Raw genomic sequence first — 21,949 nt, forward strand, 5'->3', positions numbered from 1 at the left:
ACTGGTGGATTATTTCACTCATAATAACGCTATAATGCTTCTATATGTTGCTGAAAAGTCAATACCTTTTTCTAGTGTACCAAGTTATTTGCTCCTAAAAGCACTTGGTATGTTTTGCAGTGTAAGGAATAATCTGGGAAATGGACACGTTTCCACAGACGTGGAAGATCTGCTGCCTCTGCCGCCAGATTTGAGCCGAATGTTTCCGACGTGTAATTTTTACCAGAGTCGTAGCGGATCAGTAAGGTGGACGTGTGAGAGGCCGGACTCGCCTTCCTCTGCAGCGAATCCCTCCAGAGGAAGGAAGAACGTTTCAACGTGCAGAAAATAACTCGACTGTTTGTTTCTCGAGCGAGTGCAATGTGTGTGAAATGCAGGTCAGGTGAGTCATCCTCTCACACCTGACGGTGCTGTCTGTTTTTACACCTGAATGGAAAAATACACCCTGAGTGTGTGTGTGTGTGTGTGTGTGTGTGTGTGTGTGTGTGTGTGTTTGCACAGACACACACAGGCTGATTCATAGTTTTATGACTACCCTGGCACAAAGCTAAGCTGGGAGCTACAAGGACATGCAGGAGTGTGCATGCTCTCTCACACACACACGCACACACATTTCCTCACCTTGATGAAACTCACCTGGAGCTTTTTGCGATTCTCAAATTCACTCCAGGTCGTCAATAAGCGCAAGCAGGACTAGCACAAACAAAAGCACAATAGCTGCTCTGAGCTATAAAAAGACAGCAGAGTTTAACCCGTCCTTGAAACTCCACAGATGATCAACACACACACTCATAAAGTCACACACACACACACACACACACGCACACACACACACACACACACACTGTATTACACTCTGCAGAGTTTATGTTCAGAAGTGACAGCTCTTTCTGTCTGCTGTGTCCTACATCCAGGCTCATCCACCGTTTATTTGGAAAACTATCAAATCCTTTATGTTTTATTTGGAAGGTTTTAAACTCATCTGCGACTTTATGTCAAAAATTTAACATTCCAGCTTTGAATATATGCAGTTATGCACCTTAACAGCTTCTAGGAAGTTGTGGCTTATTTACATAAGTTTTAAACAGCAAAAACTCAAAATCTTACCAAGTATTTTTGTTCTAGTTTCTAGTGCAAATAACCTAATGCACAAAATAAGACAAAAATAACTTACAAGTAACTTTTCAGGAATATGTAGGACTTTCTTTAGTCAATAATTCCTTAATATTGATTTTTTTTTTAAAGTGCTAGTAATATTGGCAGATTATTTCGCTTATAACTGTTTAAAATGTTTTATTACAAGTGAAATAATCTGCCAATGGAAATAGAAATTTTTCATCAACGGTTTATTGACTTAAAACAAGCTTCTATATCTTTCTAAAAAGTTTCTTGTTAGTTTTATTTATCTTAAATATTTAAGATATTTGTGCTAGAAACTAGACTGAAATATTAGTTATGATTTTGTGTTTTTGCCGTCTGTCTTTAAAATAAACCCTTTGCTACACTACACTGAAAAAACAAAACACAATTTTACCAAGTATTTTTGTTTTCCAGTCCCTGATGAGCGTTTAGGGTTTTATCTTGCCGTCTTTTCTCAGGATGATCTCGTCTTCATGACCTGATCTGTACATTCGGAGCTGGTAGTTTCTGCACTTAGACGTTTTCATTTGTTGAATAATTTCTCAATATTTCCAGATTTCTCTCTCTTCAGCAGTCAGGAACAAACCAAACATTAAAAGTTTTAAACTGAGCAAACATCCTTTAAACAACGCTGAGTAACAGAGGTCCTGTCACCTTTTCCTCTGAATATTTAAACTGGTTCTAAGCGAAGACCAGTGGAGGTTCCTGTTGGTACCAGAACAGCCATCTGGTTTCTCCACTCTGAGCCCGTTTGTTGTTTCTACGGTGGAGCTGCACATCCACTCGGCTTTCTCCTTTTGTTGTTGTTTAGTTAGCTGCTTTCTCTCCGTCACAGACGGCAGCAGCTCCTGTAGCCTGTTTCTCTCCTTTAGCCTCCAAATCGGGTTCTGTTCTTCTCATCTTCACTCGTTTTCCTCCTCCTCCCATCGGTTCTGTCGTGACGCTTTCAAGGTCGTTGACCTTTGCTGGTTTTGCATCGCCTCCACCCGGTGGGGGAATCATCTACAGACAACTGATGGAAGATGCAAAGTATGTTTGTACCCTGATCTTCCAAAAACATTAATTCAACTACAAAAAAATAAAGTCTTACCAAGTATTTTTGGTCTGGGAAAAATAGGAAGTGCTAATTTCTGCCAAACAATTTCAGAAAGTTTTTGATAAAAATTTTCAATAAAAAGTGTGAAAATTTATGAGCTTCAAGAGTTGAACATTTGCAAGAAAAAAAACATGAAATATTTCAATCAATCTTAAAAAAAATTCAAGAAAAATTTAAGAGTTTTCACATTTTTGACTTTTTGAGCTTTGAAATTAATTTTATTTATTTTTTTTTAATCAGAGTTTTTTGGCAGAAATTTACTCATCTTTTCTATAACGGCTCTAATACGCTGTCATACCAATAAATTTGTACATTTAAAATAAGACAAAACTAACTTACAAGTAACTTTCCAGCAAAACATTGAAGCTTGTTTTAACTGTAACGCCTTAATATTGATGACAAATTACTAGTTCAACTTCTAACAATGTATTTTCCCCATATTAGTGAAATAATCTGCCATCAATATCATATATTTATTGACCTAGAACAACCTGTGTTGCGGAAACATTTCTTAAAAGTTGGTTTTGTCTCATTTCAAGCGTTCTAAGATATTTGCACTAGAAACTAAACCAAAATTTCTTGGTAAGATTTTGTGTTTTTGCAGTGAATCTGTATGAGCTTCTCACATATAAATAATAAAATGCTATTGTGATTGCATTTATACATAAACAGAAAGTAAAAATTGTATGTATGCTGCAGCTGTGTTCATAACAATCTGTATTTCACTGACATTAAAGGTGGGATCTTTTCTGCTTTATTGGGGCTCAAAATGTTATGACAAGCCGCCCTTGACCACAAAGCTCCACTCTGCTACAATTAGCACGTTTCTTATCTAGTGTTATGGAAGAAGGACGGAAGCCAAGAGGATCAAAAACATCAGGAAACCATTGTGGTGGCAGGAGAAAATTAAATAAAAGAGAAAAATGATGTGAATCTGGACAGTGGGACAATTTTAACCTGGAGTTTAAATCCAACTTGCTAGCCTGGTGGTTAGCAAGGACGGTTAGCAAGCACCATGTTTTTGAGTTAAAAAATGTTTAAAGTGGACGGAAAATTTGAAAATATAACTGAATTTTATTAGATGACATTATTAACAAAACCCTAAGGTGCCCAAAAATATTACTCAAGTAAGAGTAGCAGTACTTTAATGTACTTTTACTCAAGTAAAGTAAAAAGTACAAATCCAAGAAATTACTGAAGAGTAAAAAGTTATTTGGTAACTCAAGTACTGATCAACTAATCGAATTATCAATCATTTAATATTTAAAAATTACATCATCAGATGGACCAAAATGTGAAGTTTAAGTGTAAATTTGGGTGATTTAACGAACAAAATTACTTTAATCCATGTAAGTAACAAAAAATAAAATCAGGCAAAATAAAAAAAATTCCAAATCAGTTTTGATCAATAAAATCTGATGAAACTTTAATAAAAACTGCAGGTGTGTTTCTGGTGAATGTTGGGTTAAAACATTCATTCAGTGGGTAGAAAATCCAGAAATCTCATTAAAATAAAGTAAAAATACTCGCATTCTGCCTGCATATGGTTGTTTACTGAAAAAAGTGAACAAACTGTCGCTGCTTTCCATATTTTCTGTCGAGGTTTGAGCAGAGAAACAAATAAAAAGCAGGAGCCACAAACTATTTCAGTCAAGTATTTTCCTTTTAAGTAGTTTCTAGTTGAAAATAGTTGAGTAATTACAACATATTCAGATTTATTAAGATGTCTTAAGATTTTACAGTGCAAATTTTATTTACTACATTAAAAAAGTGGAATAATTTAAACAAAGTTTAGTTTTGCTTCCTCTTCTTGAGAAAATTAAGTTCACTTTTCTTGGATTTCCTTTTGCATGTAAGTAAACAAAGAACAGTCTTGCTTGATAAATATAATTATGGAAGTATTTGGGGCAGAATATTTTTATCAGTGTGGAGGAAACTGTTAAATCTGGCTTCCCAGCATCTGTCGTCGTCTTCAACGTTTTTCCTCGTGGATTCCTGCAGCCTCCAGCGCTCGATGACGACCGTCCACATCCGACATGGAGGCACCAAGTTCTGATGGAAAACCGGCAGAACTGAAACTCGTCAAAACGTAAAACACGGTGACGGTAAAACGTTGATCTGTAAAAACATGCAGTGTCTCCCCGCATGTTCCCCTCCACTGTTTGTCCTCCAGGACAGGATATGACTGATATGGAAAGACTGTCGGCTCCTGCACAGATCGGTCAGGTCGCATGACAACGTCTAACACGTCTCTTCACATCTGGTCATTTTTCCCATGGGGAATTTTAAAACGAGAATCCTCATGGAGTGCGTCTCCTTTTCTACCCAAACATTTTGGTGTTTTTGTCGTTCGCAGGCTGATGTACATCCAGGTTGCGTTGCTTAGACACCAGAACATCAGTTTGGATGCTTAGTTTGCAGAAATTGACGTTTTTATTGACTCGGTCATGTTTGGTTTGTGTGGGAGGATTTAATCAGACTGAAGTCATAAATTGCACAAATGTTTGACTCAGACAAATATAAATAATTTAAGCAATCAGCTTTTTTTATTTCAGCAAGTCAAAAGTATTACAATGAAGCAGGAACTCACTTTTTTAGTGCAGTAATACATTAATATTTATCTTAACGCTAAAGAATGTAATTTTTATTTTAAAAAAATGTTTTTTTACATATTTGTTAAAACCGTCACCATGTTGCTAACCTATATGAACATCGAGTCCTTCCATGTCTGAAGAAATGCTCATCTCAGAAACAACCAATCAGAGCCAGGAGGAGGGGCTTAGCACTGTCAATAATCCTTGTGTATGTGCTGCTAAATGTGCTAAAGGCAGAGAATCAACTTGCAGTTAAAGAAAATGCTCTGTATAGTTACAGAGCATGGTACTGTTATTGGTGGTCATGCTAACTAGCTTTAGCATTCCTGGGGAGGATGTGAACAGCATGTACCAGAGAATGATTGACAGCGCTAAGACCCTCCTCCTTGCTCTGCTTGGTTGTTTGTGACCAAGCTGTATATTTCTGTCTCAACATAGTGACAGTTTTAACACATATTTTAAAAAACAATTTTCTTAAAATAGAAGTTAAATACGCCAGATTAAAGACATAATAGTTTCTTCGTTGTGGTTGAGTAATAAAGTACCAACGATCTGAATCCCTGATTCTGATTAACCTAATCAGGTGGTGTGTGTGTGTCTCCATTTTTTCTAGGTAATTGTGTTGATCGGCTACATGATCCCGTGTCATCTTTTGACCCCAATTATGCTTTTCTTGTTTTTTTTTCTGACAGTCGGGTCCAGCCACTCATCATGCATGACTCCTGGCTGCATATTAACAGCTGTGTGCCACGGTGCAGCTGTGGACCGGCACCACAGATGGTGCTGAATACTGGATGAGATGGTGGAGCTGCATGATGGAAGCCGCCTGGACGAGGTTGGATCAGGTTAGGCTGGCGGTTCATGACCCCAGTTAGCAGTCGCTCTCTTCCTGTGATTCGTTTCTGCAAAAATCCATTCTGGTTTGTTACAAGCCGTCTTATTATCTTCTGTTTTTATTACGTTTAAATGGATTTAGAATTTGTCTGCACACATTCCACGGGGTAAAAAAAGAAAGTCAAAAGATAAAGTTTGCAATTTACTGGTCTGGTTTGGTGCTTATTGTCCTTTAATAACTTCTCAAAAGACATTTACATGAAGTGTGGGCTCAATATTGATGGGTTTCTTACAGGTTAGTGGAATCAACTCACTCACCCTTCTCTCTCTGGTTACCTAGCAACTCACTCCTTCTGTGGTTACCTAGCAACAACCTGTTGAGTAACTTGCACAGCAGCAGTTTAAATTTCCGCCACTTTGCCTCAAAACTGCTTAGAACTAAAAAACAACAACAACAAAAAACAGCATGGAGTGAAACTGAATAAAACAGAAAAATTCACACCACCAGTTTGGCAGTACTTCATATATTTAAAACAAAAAACTAGTCAATAATTATCGATATTATTGACTGACATGAAAGGCGTATATCGCGTATCTGCTTCGAATTCTGTGATGTCACAGGTAAAATTAGTCTCGAAAAGGTAAAGAAGTCTTTTTAACCTCTGATCTGCCCTGTGTATATTTTATACGTTAATAAAACAATGTTGTCACCTTTACAGTAGGTTTACACTATTAAGAGTTAAAATTAATGTTAAATCTTAGTTTGTTGCCTTTAAAAATAGAGAAACGTGTTCAGTATCAACAGGCTTATTTTGAAGCCTGTTGATACGTTAAAACAGGACAGTTTTGAGTTGCCCAGTAGAATGAAGCATGTTGCTAGGTAACGGGCTGGGCTTCCATGGGGTTGCTAGGTGACGGCTAGTGCCTGCTGATATTCGTAAGGTTTTTGAAACGGCTCATTTTCCAAACACCAAAAAAAACATTAACTTATTGCCAAAAAATGGCTGGGTAACACACACACACTTATATATATATCCATCCATTTTCTTTACACCCTTGTCCCTTGGTGGGGTCGGAGGGGTTGCTGGTGCCTCTCCAGCTCACGTTCCGGGTGAGAGGCGGGTCACCCTGGACAGGTCGCCAGTCTGTCGCAGGGCAACACAGAGACACACAGGACACACAACCATGCACACACACACTCACACCTAGGGACAATTTGGAGAGGCCAATTAACCTGACAGTCATGTTTTTGGACTGTGGGAGGAAACCGGAGTACCCGGAGAAAACCCACCATGCACAGGGAGAACATGCAAACTCCATGCAGAAAGACCGGGGCTGGGAATCAAACCAAGAACCTTCTTGCTGCAAGGCAACAGCTCTACCAACTGCGCCACTGTGCAGCCCTATATGTATATAAAATATATTTTTTGTATTGTTTTTAGAAGCAATAGAGACACAAATGGTAACATAAAAACATATAAAATGTGAATTTGGCTCAACTGAAACTCAAACATACTTTTTTATTCAGTGCCTAATTCTGCTAAACCGCACAAAACCCATTAACCTGGAAGCACAAGTGTCTAAACTTGTTTTTTCCATCATATTTTTATCCTTGGTAACAAATCCAAGGTGGTCATGATGTATTCCCTACATTGTGGAGAAACTATGTTGGCTCGAGGTGAAGAACCCTTTCTGTCAGATATAAATTATCCCTTTCATCATGAACAAATTATGTTTAGCGGAAAGCAGCCAAAGTGAAAAGTAGCTTTCTCGTTGTTTTTCTTGCTGTGCAGCACTGAATTAAACAGCATGAGAATAGTTGTGTATTGTCCCCAACTGATTAATACATCTTGGAAAAACACAAAAGACAGCTTTCCAATTTTTTTTCTGCTCTTTTGGAAACCGCAGGACGTGCCTGAGTGCACATTCTCAAACAATTAGGAATGAGTAAAAGTTTCCTAATACACAAATTCAAAGCATTACGTGGAGCATGAAAGGCTGTTTGTCCTTGGAGACGCCTCATAAAGTGAGTCAGGCATGACTGGGAGGTTTGGAGCCCAGGATGCAATCACATCAGGGAGGATAGAGTTTCCATAAACAAGTTTCAGATCAGGTATGCAGCAGCAGATCTTTTTTAAAGATGTGATATTAGAAGCAAACAGACAGACATGCAGGTAGATGTTCAGATAGACAGCTGCCCAACATATTAAATAGCATTAGCTGGAGTATTGTCTCATAACCTTTTACCCCCCAGGCCAGAGATGTTCCCTACAATGCATTATGGGATATGAGTGGTCACAAACAGATACAGCTTTATTCCACTGGCCTGAGGCGTTCTGTCCCGAATGGACCTATGTAATAACAGGCAGTGGCACACAACGAGGAAACACAGGAAATGTGTATCATGATTTATAAAACCTGCAGCATCATATCTGCACATCTCTCAGAAATGCACAGACATCCCCCTCATCACGTGTTGTCATCGAGTTGGAAATCAACAGGAAATGTTACAAAAACATCCAAAATGTCTCAGCTGATGCGTGAATCCCAAAGCTACCATCAAGTCTCGTCTGTTTATAGCTTGTTTATAAACCATTAATAGCACAGAGGGTAACTTTTATAAACAAAACAACAAAAAACACATTTTTTAAATTTTTGCTATGAAAAGATGGATCTCCTCCACTTACTGCCGTCTGAAGACATGCACCAATCACAGCCAGGAGGCGGGTCTTAGTGCTATCAATCAACCTCATGAACACGCTGCTAAATGTGCTAATGGAGGAGAAACAGCTTACAGTTACAGGAAAACAGCTTGTTGACCATCACCAGTGGCTATGCTAACTAGCAGTAAGATTTACGACATGCTCTGTTGACAGGGAAAAGCTGTGTTGTAGCAGAGGGCACAGGGGGGGAGCAGCATGTACATGGGCGTGATTGACAGTGCTAGGACCCGCCTCCTCACTCTGATTGGTTGTTTCTAGTCAACACTGGGAGAAGGCAGAGGTGTTCGGGGTTCTGTTCACCGATTATCTGTCTCGTATCAAACTGTCACGACAGTTTCAACAAATATGTAAAAGAATAATTTAATAAAAGTTAAATAAATGCCGTTTTAAAAAACATGAGATACTTTAATGATTTAAACACAAAAACTCTCTAATGAGCATTAAATTAACAGACTTTATGGACCAATGTTTGGTTAGTAAAAATTAGCGTTTTAATTATAAAGTTTCTAATATCATGCCATTATCAATATATTACATTATATTATCAACATCATTTCTGGGACAATTTATCATCCAGAAAATGTTTTTTATTGTAAACTCCATCCAAGCAGAATCTGGTGTGTTGGTAATATCTGATCTCCTCTGTGAGGACAGCAGAGGATGTTTTCTGTTTCACAGAGCCGACGTTATCACTGCATCACTGGGACGGGCATGAATAAACGAGAAGCCCGGTTCTGACTCACACAGCCGGTTCATTAAGGGGGCCGATTAGACCCGAACCTTTTCAGTTTCACTCAGATTTGAATACCGTTTCAAATAAATTCATCCAGAGTCTTCTGAGAACAAAGATAAAAGTGTGATTCTCAGCAGAGCAGCAAGAAGCATGACACAGCTCGTCCCCCAGTGGGCTCATATGACTCAGCGCCTTGAGAGTTAAACCATCCGCTCAGTCCCCAAACTGGTTTCACATCTAAATTTACCGTATGCTAATAAGACGTAGCTGCCGTTACCAGAGGTAAGGGAGGAATGCGCTGTTTGCTACGTCAGGGTGAGAATCGGCAGAGCCAGAGATGAAGAGGGTTAAAATTTGAGCTGAGTCACACAAAAACAACCGATTCAGTTGTTTTTTTCACATGATGGGAGTCGGAAAAGAAAGTTACAGGGTTTTATGCATCAGACGAGCATTTCTGAGTTTATCAGGAAAATGTTTACACTGATCTCAGTGATGACGTCGGCGTCAGACAGTAGTTACTATCGAATGTTTTATCGTTTACAAGATAAATTCCAATTTACGATGTTTATAGAAAAGCTCTCCATATTGTTAGGATTACGTTTAATAAATGTTTGCCATCATCACTTTTATTATCGCCACAAAATATCATGATAAAACTTTCATGTCGTCCACCACCAGCTTTTCCAAACTTTATCAGGTTATAACATTTTTTTAATTGAGACATCAGGGGTGGAAATTTAACATATCGTGTATTATTTTCTTACTATTTTTGAATTATCATTGTCACAATAAATTCCAGTTTACAGTGTACAGTAGTCTGTCCTTTCCTTCCTTCCTCTTGTCCTTCCTCAGATGCATCCTTCTGTCCTTCCTTCCACCTTCCAAGGATATTTTCTTTTTCTGCTTTTCCTTCCTTTAGTTTTTTTTTCTTTCCTTTTTTCTTTCTCATTTCATATCTTTTTGTCCTTCTTTCTCTTCTTCCTTCGGTCATTCCTTCCTTCCTTCCCTGGATACTTTGTTATAGCTTTCTTTCCTTTCTCTGTTCCTTTTTCCCTTTTGTCCTTCCATCTTTCCTTTTTTGTTTTACTTCCCTTCCTTCTTTCCTTTCATTCTTCCTTGTTTTCTTTTGTCCTTCTTTCTTTCCCTTTTCCCTTTGTCGCTTCCCGTCCTTCTTGTGTCCATCTTTGTCTCTTTCCATCTTGTCTGCCCTTTATTTTACTCTTTATTCCTTCCTTGTGTCCTTCCTTCGTTCCATTCAGCTTCTTCTTTTTCCATCCTCCATTGGTAACGTCCATTTTTCACAGGCCTTAAATTCGTCGTAAACTTTTAGTATTTTGTATCTTAAAAGGACGTAAAAACGACTAAACTCCGGACGTTTCCATGGAACCTGAAAGAAAGATTTCGGGACGCAGGGATTAAACGAACGAGGCGCACTTTCTCACATTTTCCGCCTCCGTTCACCTTCGCGTCTCGCTCACACCGAGGGCAGACACACAAAGCGGCCTTGACGTCAGACTCATCAACGGTTGCCATGTCGACAGCGGCCTGCAAAGTCAAGAGAGAAAGAGGCGGTGTGATGTTTCTCATTGAACCTGTACCTGTGTGCGTGTGTGTGTGTGTGTGTGCGTGGATCATGTGGCTGTGTTTTTAGTGCACTGATCCGGTCTCATGATGGTCAACACCTCGGCAGCACACACCACCTACCTGGGCGCCGTTTCTCTTTGCAGCACAGATTGTGAAAACAGAAGCTAAATAAAAATCTACAACGCTTCTTTTCGGAGCGATGCGGCTTAAATCGTGTGTGTGTGTGAACCTGGTTTTTATATCCTCAAGGGGACCTATTTCTGTCTACAATGTGGGGTTGTGGGGACCACGGCTCCCTGTGGGGACATTTTCTTGGTCCCCATGAAGGGAAATGCTGTTTTGGGGTTAGGTTTAGGGCAAAGGTGTGAATTGACTTTTGGTTGGGGTTACGGTGTAAATTCTGGCCGGTTGTGCCAGAATGTACTGATAAATCCTGTTCACAAACTGATAAAATATCAATGAATTCTTAAAATTAAATAATATTATCGAATATCTTTTCAGTCCCTCATGGATTTAGTAATTCTTTTTGTAATTTTTCTTTTTGTAATTCTTTTTGTAAAACTTACAAATAATTTTTGTAAGTGTTTGTGGTACTAATTTAGGAATATTTGTGATATTTTGATATGGTTAGGCTTTAGAAAATTAATGGAAGTCAATATAAAGTCCCCACAAGTCATGAAAACACGACTGTGTGTGTGTCTGTGTGCGTTAGCTAAATTTGACAGCACTCGACTCCACCCAAAACAAATGTTAGCAAATAGCCTGCCCCACTTCCACTCCGCCATGTGACAAAGTCCTGGACTGCACAACATCTGACTTGAGCGTCTTTATTATTATGTAAAGGTTGAGCTCAGTGTGTGTGTGTGTGTGTGTAGTGTAATTGCCAGGCGCTGGGAACAGCTGGAGGAGCCGCGGCCTGCAGGGAGCATTCCTCTGTGGTCAGCCGACCCTGATTGTCCTGTTCGTCTTCCTACTAATTTCCCCGCGTCTCAGACTCAAAACGCTCGCAGTGAACTCAGTCACCCCACTCAAACAGAGCAACATACATTTACACTCAGGCTGTCATTAAGTTCTGGGACGAGCAGCTATAGAAACACATCAGGTCATATGATGCAGGATGGGCTTTTTATAAAACCTGTTATTTTATAAAAATATATCTTCAGCATATTTGGTAAAAATGTCACCTTGTCTTTATAGTTTATGAGACAGATGATATGTGAAAAGATCGATATCCACGTTCTTTCTGAGCTGCCATGACTATGTGAAGAATCGCACCAAAAACAACCAGAGTCAGAAGAGGCTTAGTGCTAATCTCTAATATTTCTTTTATTTTGTTTCTACTGTTCCACTGAGAGGATAAAACTAATGGAAGTTGTTTCTTCCCACTTGTAAAACTTTAACTTTTCCCTGATTCTTTAAACATAGCTTCCTCAGTAAGATACTTACTGCTCATAACTACCCTTTAAAAACCAGATCCTTGACTTTATTTGATTCGTTTAGAGTTTAGAAACACATCAGCTCAGTAAAATCACTCAGTTTTCTGCAACATTATTCTTAAAATGATTGTTTTCACTTGGCCAATCATCAAATGAGACTCTCCTAACTAGACGGGAACTTTAAAAAACAAGTTTTGTTTATAACCTCATGAAAGTTAGCAGTACAGAAGCTTTTGCGTCAGCCTCGATTCATATATTTGATGGGTGTAAAATCTGTCATTAGGTTCCTAGAATCATTATATGGGACAACTCAGCCTGATGCCAGGAAAACGGCTCATAAGGAAGCTGATAGGTGAGTTGGTAGTTAGGCTATCATAAATATTTGCTTTTCAAAGCTTCCTGAAGAAACTGACACATTTATTGAAATGTAAATATTTACATTCATCACCTCTTATCGTCATTTAACAAAACACACAACAGACTACACACACACTGGCATTATTCATTAAACAAGAAGTCAACATAAAAATATTAGTGTGAAATATTAAGAACAAGCCTGCAGTGTCTGCTCATTTATTTTAAGTGAAAGTAGCAGCTGATTCAATGCAGTGAACAGATCAGTTTGATCTGCGCTATAACCGCGGGCAACAAGAGGGATCGTACAGGAGCAACTGGCTGGCAATCAATCTAGGAAAAGCTAATAGCCTGTTTTCAAACCAATACAGGTTTATTTTTAAAGATTTTTAATCAAAGCAATCTGAAAAATAAAAATAAGGCTAAAAAATATTCTGCATTATTCCCAAAGCTCCACCTCAGACTCTTCAGTCTGACGTTAGCATGCTAACTGTTAACCTTTATGACTGAAACGAGGACAGAACAGACGGTTTTAAATGTTTGCTTCTTGTCTTAAAGCTGCAGTATGTCAATGAAAACTTATGAAACTTTAACACAAACTGCAGGTGTGTGTCTGTGTCAGGTGGATTTTGGGTTAAACATGTTTGTTTTTCATTCAGTAGGTAGAAAATCCAGGAATTTTACTCAAGTAAGAGAAGAAATACTTCATGATAAAATTACTCAAGAAAAAGTAAAAAGTACAGCATAGTAAAAATACTCCTAAAAGTTAGTTTTTTTTTTCAAAAAGTTACTCTAGTAAATGTAACTAGTTACTATGAAAAATGAAATATCTGCATTCTTCCAGTGCTAACAAGAAACAACCAATCAGAACCAGGAGGCGGGTCTTAGCGCTGTCAATCATCTCTCCATTTCCCCCCCATGCTCTCTGCTTCACTCCAGCTAATGGAATAATTATCAACTATTTTAGTAAACTATTTATTGTTAATTGGAATATACAAACTCAAAAAGAGCATTTGGTGGAAAAAAGCCAATGTATTCATTCATATTAGTAATTAAGCCAAAATTCTACAAGATACATTTAGCATTTAAGATAAAAACTTTTTTTTTCTGTAAATATTGTTTTAGCCAAAACTCCTCAAGTTGCATAGTTTTAGCATCATCCAGTTCAAATTCACTGAAAGAAATGCTGTGTAACTGCATTTTAGGCTTTTTTTTTTAACAAAGTAATTAAATAGTTCATTTATTTGCAAGTTTTTAATTTATTTCTGATATTATATAAAAAAGGCTTAAGTGGTTCAATAAAAAATCTGTAGAATGTCAATTTTTTATTTGATTACTCGATTAATCGTCAGAAAATTGATTAATCGATTACAGAAATAGCTCAGTATTAGACGTATGTTTCTGCTTGTCCAGGTTTTTGAAAACATTGCACCAAATGTGAAACTGATTAACAGCCTTCATGTTTGTGGCCCTGAAACAGATTTAGCTCCAGACTCCATTTTTCCTCGTTGTTTATCCTGCTCACATTATAGCTCAGCTGTATCGTATGTTTTCTTTCCTGTCCTGTGGGAAAAGCAAGAATAACCGCACACTAATTAAGAGCACTTTGCTGTGTCAGCTTACACTTATTTCAGGCTCCAGCATGTACGTAAAAACGACACAATCGCACAAGCACCAACAGGCTGAGGCTCCCTGGTTTCCAGTCGCTCCTGAGGCCGGCGGGTTGGATTAGCAGCTGTCATGGTGAAGCCCTCAGCGCCTGCAACGGCCGCGTAGCTAAACACCAGCATGAACGAATCCAAACAGCAACCCGCTGACCTATTGGACCTCTAACACACATGCACAAACACACCAGGCCTCTTTCCCACCTGCTCGAGTGACGGTCCGCGTCACCTTGGTGACCCGAAACCTGCTTGAAGTTCTGCCTCGCCTCTTCGGGGTTTAGCCTAACCGCTAAAATATGGCGGCGCTGTTCTGGGATATAACCTTCTTCTGACCTTAAAGACTAATTATATTCAGACAACAATACATCATTGGAAGAGCTTAACACTTAAAGGCCACCTATTGAGCAAAATTCACATTTTCATGTTTTTGTTTTTCCATTTGGGTTTCTACTGCTTCAAAAAAAAAACACCCAGACATTTTTTTGGTAATAGGTTAATGTTTTCTGGTGTCTGGAAGACGAGCACTTACAAAAACCTCCTCAATGTTAAGTCACACGCTCCGTTACCTAGCAACCACATCAGATTTCTGCACGTTACCTAGCAACTCCAGCAGAGCTCCCGCATGTTTGGTCAGCTGTTTTTACCACTGTATGCGCTGTACAATGGCTGCTAGAAAAGACAGCTGATTTGTTGTTGGCTTACCATCCAGAAACCGCTTTCTTGTTTTTGCAGCAGGCTCTACTTCTGCTTTTCAAAGATGCACGTTTGTATTATTGCGCCTGTGTTTGCAGCCATTTTTATTATTATTTTTGCTTCTAGTCGAACAGTAATTTGTGAGGGGAGCGAGTGCAGGGAAGGTAAGGCATCCATTGAGAATTTATTTATGCTCAATAATCAATAATCTGACCAACTGTTTTGCTTATGGCCCATCTTTTAGGGAAGGCCTTCTTGGTTTCTTATCACATTCAAGTCAGGATTCTCTGTCTGGGTGAGTCCATGGCTGGGAACATTTAAATAAAATTAAAAGGAAAACAAGATAGTCAACATCACTGCCAGGTTGTCCGACCTCCCTAAATCTGATTTCCCTCCGAGTCGAAAATAAATTGCTCTCACACTCTGAAAGTTTGCCACCAGGCCTGCTGGAATGATAGTGGAAGAAGCAAGCTCTCCGCAGCCCGAGGAAAACCACAGAAAGCAAACAGACGGTCTCTCTGGCTCACACGCAAACACTCAACCAAAACCAACAAAAACAATCCAACAGTGAAACATGAAACACATGTTCGGACACACATCTCGTTCAGAAACGGGGAGGCAGGAGCTTAAAGTCTGTCTTTACGGCTTAAACGTGTCGTAAGTCATGTCCAATAATATAAGAAAAGCTTTTTAGCTGTTGGTTACAAGCTTTCTATGGGTGTCGAGAGAAACCGAGAGTGGGAAACACGATCGAGTGAGGACACGGCACTATGAGGAACACCATGTGTTCCCTGAACTGATGATGTACTGATAAAGGCTGAATGGAAGTGGTGTTGTTTTCACCGGGAAGCTGAATGCACAGTGATGTGACTAAGCTGCAAGAGGGCCTGAGTGTATGAAGCAGCATGTGATGCTTGGAGACGAACCTATTCCCCATGATACCTCAGTGGAAACCAGCAGCCTGACGTCAAATTTCACTTTAAAGCACCGCATTGTTAAAACGGGAACAATTATACCTCTGTTGAGACAAATATTTCTGCTTATTTTTACTTTGAGAAGTCTTTGCACACTATTTATTCAGTGTTGAAGAGTTCAGAACTAATCTAAAAGTGTACTTCGAGTAATCAGCTATTTTTACCACTGCAGTCCCGCTGCTAGAAGAATCAGCTCTTATCTGGTTCTATAAAACCACAGCAAATATGAAGAGATAAGGATGTAAATAAGATGCTTATTTGAAATGTAGTTCAAACGGTTCATTCACACCAGCCCTGCTTAATCCACTTTAATCAAAGTCTAGATTTTTGTTAGAAAGTCCGGTTCGTTTGGGGAGGTGTGAACGTGCAATCAAACTAGTGTGGACCAAAAAAATCAAACTCTGGTGTGGACCAAAAAAAAAACCAAACTCTGGTGTGGACCAAAAAAAAAACCAAACTCTGGTGTGAACCAAAAAATCTAACCAACTCTGGTGTGAACCAAAACAATCAAACTCTGGCCCATCTACAAACCTCGTTCTTGGTTTGATTGAAATGAACTCTGGTGCGATTTGAATGCAGATTGCACACCGATCCAAAAGCAGGAAGTGGACTAGAGCGCAGGGCATTCTGGGTAAATAAAGCCAAAGCAGACATGAGAGTCTAGCACTAATAGGAGAAACGACTCATGGTCTTTTGCCAAAGACAGAAGAGAAATGGTACGACTGCTAAAATCTGACGTTTCCTTCAGTGGTTCTTGGTGCAGCGCCCCCACAGGCGAGAAGGGGAACAGGTCTTTCATATTGTTGGACACAATGCAGTGTGAAAGTGAACCGCAGCTGAAAATGCAACAAATGTTGCAATTTTGGTCCCCAATCGAACCAAATCTATCGAACCATCAGGTGTTTATACTTTGTTCTGCTCCTATTTATTCATGATTTCTTTTAGTTGTTAAATGAACTATTCACATTTATTAATGACTGATTGAAATAAAAATGAAATAGAAATAATTAGTTTGGTTGAAGCCATATTCATTTGGAACATTTCCTCGTTAGCCGTTAGCGTTAGCAGACACCATCACGACAAAAGAAAGAAAATTACTTTAATCAAATGAGAAAAACTGAAGATGATTTAAGTTTGCAGACACCAAAACATTTCTTATGCAAACTAAACTTTCTGCATTCGTTAGAGAAAGTGAATATTTAATCTGCTGAGCCGAAGCTGCCAGATGGGAGCGTGGCCTCATTCCCAGGAAAAAACAGGAAAACTACAGCTGATAACGGGATCAGGAGGGTTTGCACTTCTGAGGCTGAAGTTTGATCAATTCATCCGTTTTTTTGTTTATAATAATTTAACTTTATAAAAATCTTTTTCACCCATACACTTCTTGGGTGGATATTCTGCATGTTTTACTGCTTGTATCTAGGTGAACTATATATATATATATATATATGCTTAGTTTTTAATGGTACATCAAACTGACTTTAGAGAATGGGCGGCTTTATGTATTTTTTTCTACTAACTACTTCTCGTGATTCAAAACTTTTGTTTGCATCAACTATATCAATGTGTATTGGTGTTTATTTGGTGTTTAAACTATTAAAATAAGCATCTAGAAGTGTGTCAAACTCGAGGCCCAGGGGCCAAATCTGGCCCGCCGTAGTTTTTTATGTGGCCCTCTAGACTCCAAATTACATCAATAAGTTCCTCCAGTTTTTCACAAATCTGCAAATTTCACGCAAATCCACAAATTTTATTGATTTTACTGCTAAAGTTTCTCAAAATTGGCCAAAAACAAGCAGCTCCTGCCTCAGCTTTACTGGATTTTGTAGTCCATGGTTGACGAGGTAATAAAATGTCACATTTAACTTCATACATTAGAGCAGAATTCCTTACAAATATTTCTAAATGAGCATAACAAAATCTGTGATTTGATTACAAAAAAAACTACAAAAACAATCATGAGATCCTGGAGGAAATGATCAGTGAAACTCTTAAATGCTGAAGCAAACATCTGTTTATTGATATTTTAACAGTTTAATGGGTTTTATCAGTACATTCTGGCCCTTTAAGAACATCAGATTTGTAATTTGGCCCAAGTTTGACTCCCTAATTTAGAGGATTTATTTTGTTTTTTACAGATTTTATCTCCTTCTTTCACCCAAGTATTCTTATTTTAAGACATTTCCCACATTTTCACCGGTGTGAAAAGCGCCGTTCGCAGACAGACGGTTTAAAAACCAGTAGCTGCTGGTTTGACGCCACTGACCGAAGCTGCAGCCTCGTTTCCAGATGTTCCCCTCTGCGCTCCTCAGGTAGCTTAATGACACACAAACACTCACACGCCTGGACGAAGCATCACCCACTCATGACTCACCAGATTCATGTGCACACAGACACAGCAGTAATTCAGCTGGTAGGGATGTTTACCATTTGGAGGAGTTTACAGTTTTTGGTAACGTGAAAGGAAGCCCTCAGCGCCAGCAGATGCACAAACTACACTCTGTTTTATGGCACCAAAGCATTTCTGCCTGCAGAAACGAACTGAAATGCTTCAACATGCTAGCGAGATCCGTTCAGGTAAAACAAATACATCTATAAGCAGTTTAACTCCATTTACTTTCATTTCTTGCATTAGCGTGGGCAGTTTCCAGGTCACATGAGAGCCGTGTGTACGGTTTCTGTTTGCAGATTAAGGGCTTCCAGGCATTACAGCGTCAGAACAGAACACAGAGTGTCGAGCTTGGACTGCGGTCACACTGCAGCGGCAACGTGACCACCTGCGACACCTTATCGAGTCTGAGAGCGCACAAAGTCATCTTTTAGGTGAAGAATGTGGGTCAGAGAGACCCGAGGACCATCCAGAGTCATGAATCAGCAGATGAGTGAAATTCAACCCGAATGCTGCCTGGGTTTCAGCCTGAACTGATACAAACGTGACTTAAGTTTTGGGTGATTTTTTTTCTGATCCTGTTCAGAAATCAAGTCTGAGCCAAACTGGCGACATGGAGTAAAAACTGTTTTTTACTCCATGTTGTTTTTATTTTTAAGCAGTTAAGATTTCTCAAAAAGGCCCAAAATCTGGGTGACAGATTCAGACGTGAACGATCAGAGCCACATAAAGATGGTTACAAAGCCAGCCTTCCATCACCTGAAGAACATTTCCAGGATTAGAGGACTAATGCCTCAGCACGACCTGGACAAACTTGTCCATGCGTTTATCTTTAGTCACATTGACTTCTGAACAGTTTCTTCACTTTTCTGCCTAAAAAGATCAATCCTCCAGCTGCAGCTGATCCAGAACCCTGCAGCTGCTGCTGGCGTTCTGACTAAAACCAGGAAGATGGAGCTCATCACCATGAGTTTGTTTCAGCTTATCAAGTGACTAATTGATTTATTGCCTGGTTAACATAACAGAAGGTTTCTTTTCTCACCAGCAAACCAGGTTTAGGCCGTTATCTTCCTCTTTGTCTTTACTTTTGCTGATGTGGACCCTGCAACTAGGAGCAATTTTAAAAAACAAAACGCAAGTAAGCCGTTTAAAATGTCAAGCTAAGGCCTGGGAGACAATTCAAGTGCACACTGCTGTGTTAAATTATCAAATTAAGCAAATTTTAATCTATTATCTCTGCAGAAAATAATCAGGAAAGAGTTTGAACTTATCTTGGTGAACAGCACAATCTTTCCTTCTGCTGTAACTTATTGTCAACATTAAGTCACTTACTGACATAAGAAATTCAAACTTTTATGAATAAAACAGAAAAAACTACTTATTTTAGTAAATGTGAGTTAGCATGCTGGTGAAATTAGCATTAGCTTCCCTGCAGCTCTGTGACTTAATGAGTTTTTTTCTGTGGAGGAGAAAAAAGCTGCTGTTTGCTCAACTAACTGCTGCAGAGAATAAAGGGATTTAAACTGGAAGTGAGAGTTTTGGCGACAGAAACAGCCGACAGGTTTTCTTCCTAAGTGACAAAAATGTCAGACGGGATTTCTCTGCATGCGAGAAGGTCTGATGAAATCCTTATTTACATATATATAACTTATTTAAGCTTCTGAAGGCGTCACACTTCACCGCAACAAGGATCGAAAACACACATTTAAACAGATTTTTGTGTTTTTTAGCTGATATTTTAAAATATGTTTGTACATTATAAATAAATTAGTCCTGTTAATTTTTAAAAAGTGAAATCAGATTAATCATGATTGATTTTCTAAGCTTGAAATGAAATGTTTTATTGTCTCAAAGGAAACGTGTCTGAAGATTCTCAGTTTTCAAGTTTTATTTTTGTTTCAAATACTCAAGAGCAGAAATACTCTTAGCTTATTTTAGGCAAGTAAAAATAAAAAGCATAAAATACTCAAGTATCTGATCAAATTAATCATTTAATAATTAAAATTACATCATCAGACGGATGCAAATATAAAGTGGAAATTTTGGTATTTTTAGGACAAAAATTACAATAATTTATATAAGCAACAAAAATAACAAAATCAGGCAAAATAAAGTATTACCAAATGATATGTTTAAAATAAAAAACTTATGAAACGTTAACAGAAACTGCAGGTGTCTCTGGTGAATGTTTGGTTAAAACATGTTTGTTTTTCATTCAGTGGGTAGAAAATCCAGAAGTTTTACTCAAATAAGAGTAAAAATACTCCTAAAAGTACATTTTGTCAAAAAGGAAGTTACTGAAGTTACTACCCAGCTTTGCACATGTGTTAAATGTGAAGGTATATTTAGATTTCCAAGTAATGACAAGCGTCTTCAAATCTTTAAACGCTGGACATGAAAAATAATTTCAGACAGAAACTTTTCTGTTCTTTTTTTTTACTCTGCAGCTGAATCAACACAAAGGGCACATTGTGTTGGATCATCTTGTTTCTACTACAAACTTCTGATGTTGTGAGCAGGAAAAAAGCCTGGAAGGTTTAGAGGCAGAGAAGTAAAACACCGAAAAAAAAACAGTAAAACGCTCAGAAAGTGGCAAATACACTGTAAAAACTCAATCTTACCAAGTGTTTCTGGTCTAGTTTCTACTGCAAGTATCTTAGTACACTTGAAATAAGACTAACATAAAAGTAACTTTTCAGCAAAAGATACACAGTAAAAATGCTGGTGTTGAATTAACACCCAAAAGTGTCTATATGTGTCCAAGTCAGCAGGTGTTAAAGTAACACTTTTGAAAGTGTTAAAAGATTGACACCCATGTTTTTTTTTGTTAAATTAACATTTGTCTATAATACTGAAATGGGTTTAAGAAAAGTTAAACTTTCCATTTCTGTGTATTGTTTTGAATATTTTCCACTGGATTTGATTGATATTGGCACCTTGTGGGTCAATTATTTACTTTTTTGACACCACATTATGTGATTAACACTACACTGGTGTTACTTTTAATATATTTTAACAACAGCACCGTTGTAAATGTTAATGTGACTCTGTATTGTTGAATTTAACACCTGCTGACTTGGACACATATAAACACTTTTGGGTGTTAATTCAACACCAGCATTTTTACTGTGTAGAAGCTTGTTTTAAGTCTTTATATCGATGAAACAGGGATGGTTCTATCGGCAGATTATTTCACCTATAACATGGGAAAATGTCTTATTAGAAGTGAAATAATCTGCCAATATTCATCAATATTAAGGAATTATTGACTTAAAATAATCTTATATTTTTCTAAAAAGTTACTTGTATTTAGTTTTTTTGCATTTCAAGTGTATATTTGGAGTAAAAACTAGACCAGAAGCACTTGGTAAATGTTGTGTTTTTTAGTGTACTGTCTTCTTTATCAGAAAAACAGGTTTTAAAAATCCTGTATTTCTTAGAAAATAACACAGCAGAGTCTGGGTTTGATATGAAGGAGGAAAAAGATGCTAAACTTAAGAGCTACACTGCAAAAACTCAACATCTGACCAATAATTTCTGTCCATAGTGCAAATATCTAAAAAAAACTAACAAGTAACTTTACAAGATAAATAAACTTGTAAAGAAAAATGTTGAATACTGGTAAAGTACTAGCTCCAGTGGCAGATTTGATCACTCATAAAAACATGTTTTCCCTTTTTATAGGTGAAATAACCTTTTTTTTTTACCAATAGTAATGAATTATTGATTTAAACA

General features: G+C 38.1%; 1 long non-coding RNA gene across 1 annotated transcript; it reads left to right on the forward strand.

The window, feature by feature from the left end:
* The first annotated feature begins 4,794 nt into the window (after positions 1-4,794).
* Positions 4,795-19,529, forward strand: LOC103477327 (uncharacterized). The gene is made up of 4 exons (XR_535625.2): positions 4,795-5,750; positions 17,964-18,137; positions 18,219-18,402; positions 18,514-19,529. It is a non-coding gene; the product is annotated as an uncharacterized LOC103477327 (long non-coding RNA).
* The last annotated feature ends 2,420 nt before the right edge of the window (positions 19,530-21,949 follow it).

Source organism: Poecilia reticulata, linkage group LG15 (genome assembly GCF_000633615.1).
Source record: "Poecilia reticulata strain Guanapo linkage group LG15, Guppy_female_1.0+MT, whole genome shotgun sequence".
In the NCBI taxonomy this organism is placed as follows: domain Eukaryota; kingdom Metazoa; phylum Chordata; class Actinopteri; order Cyprinodontiformes; family Poeciliidae; genus Poecilia; species Poecilia reticulata.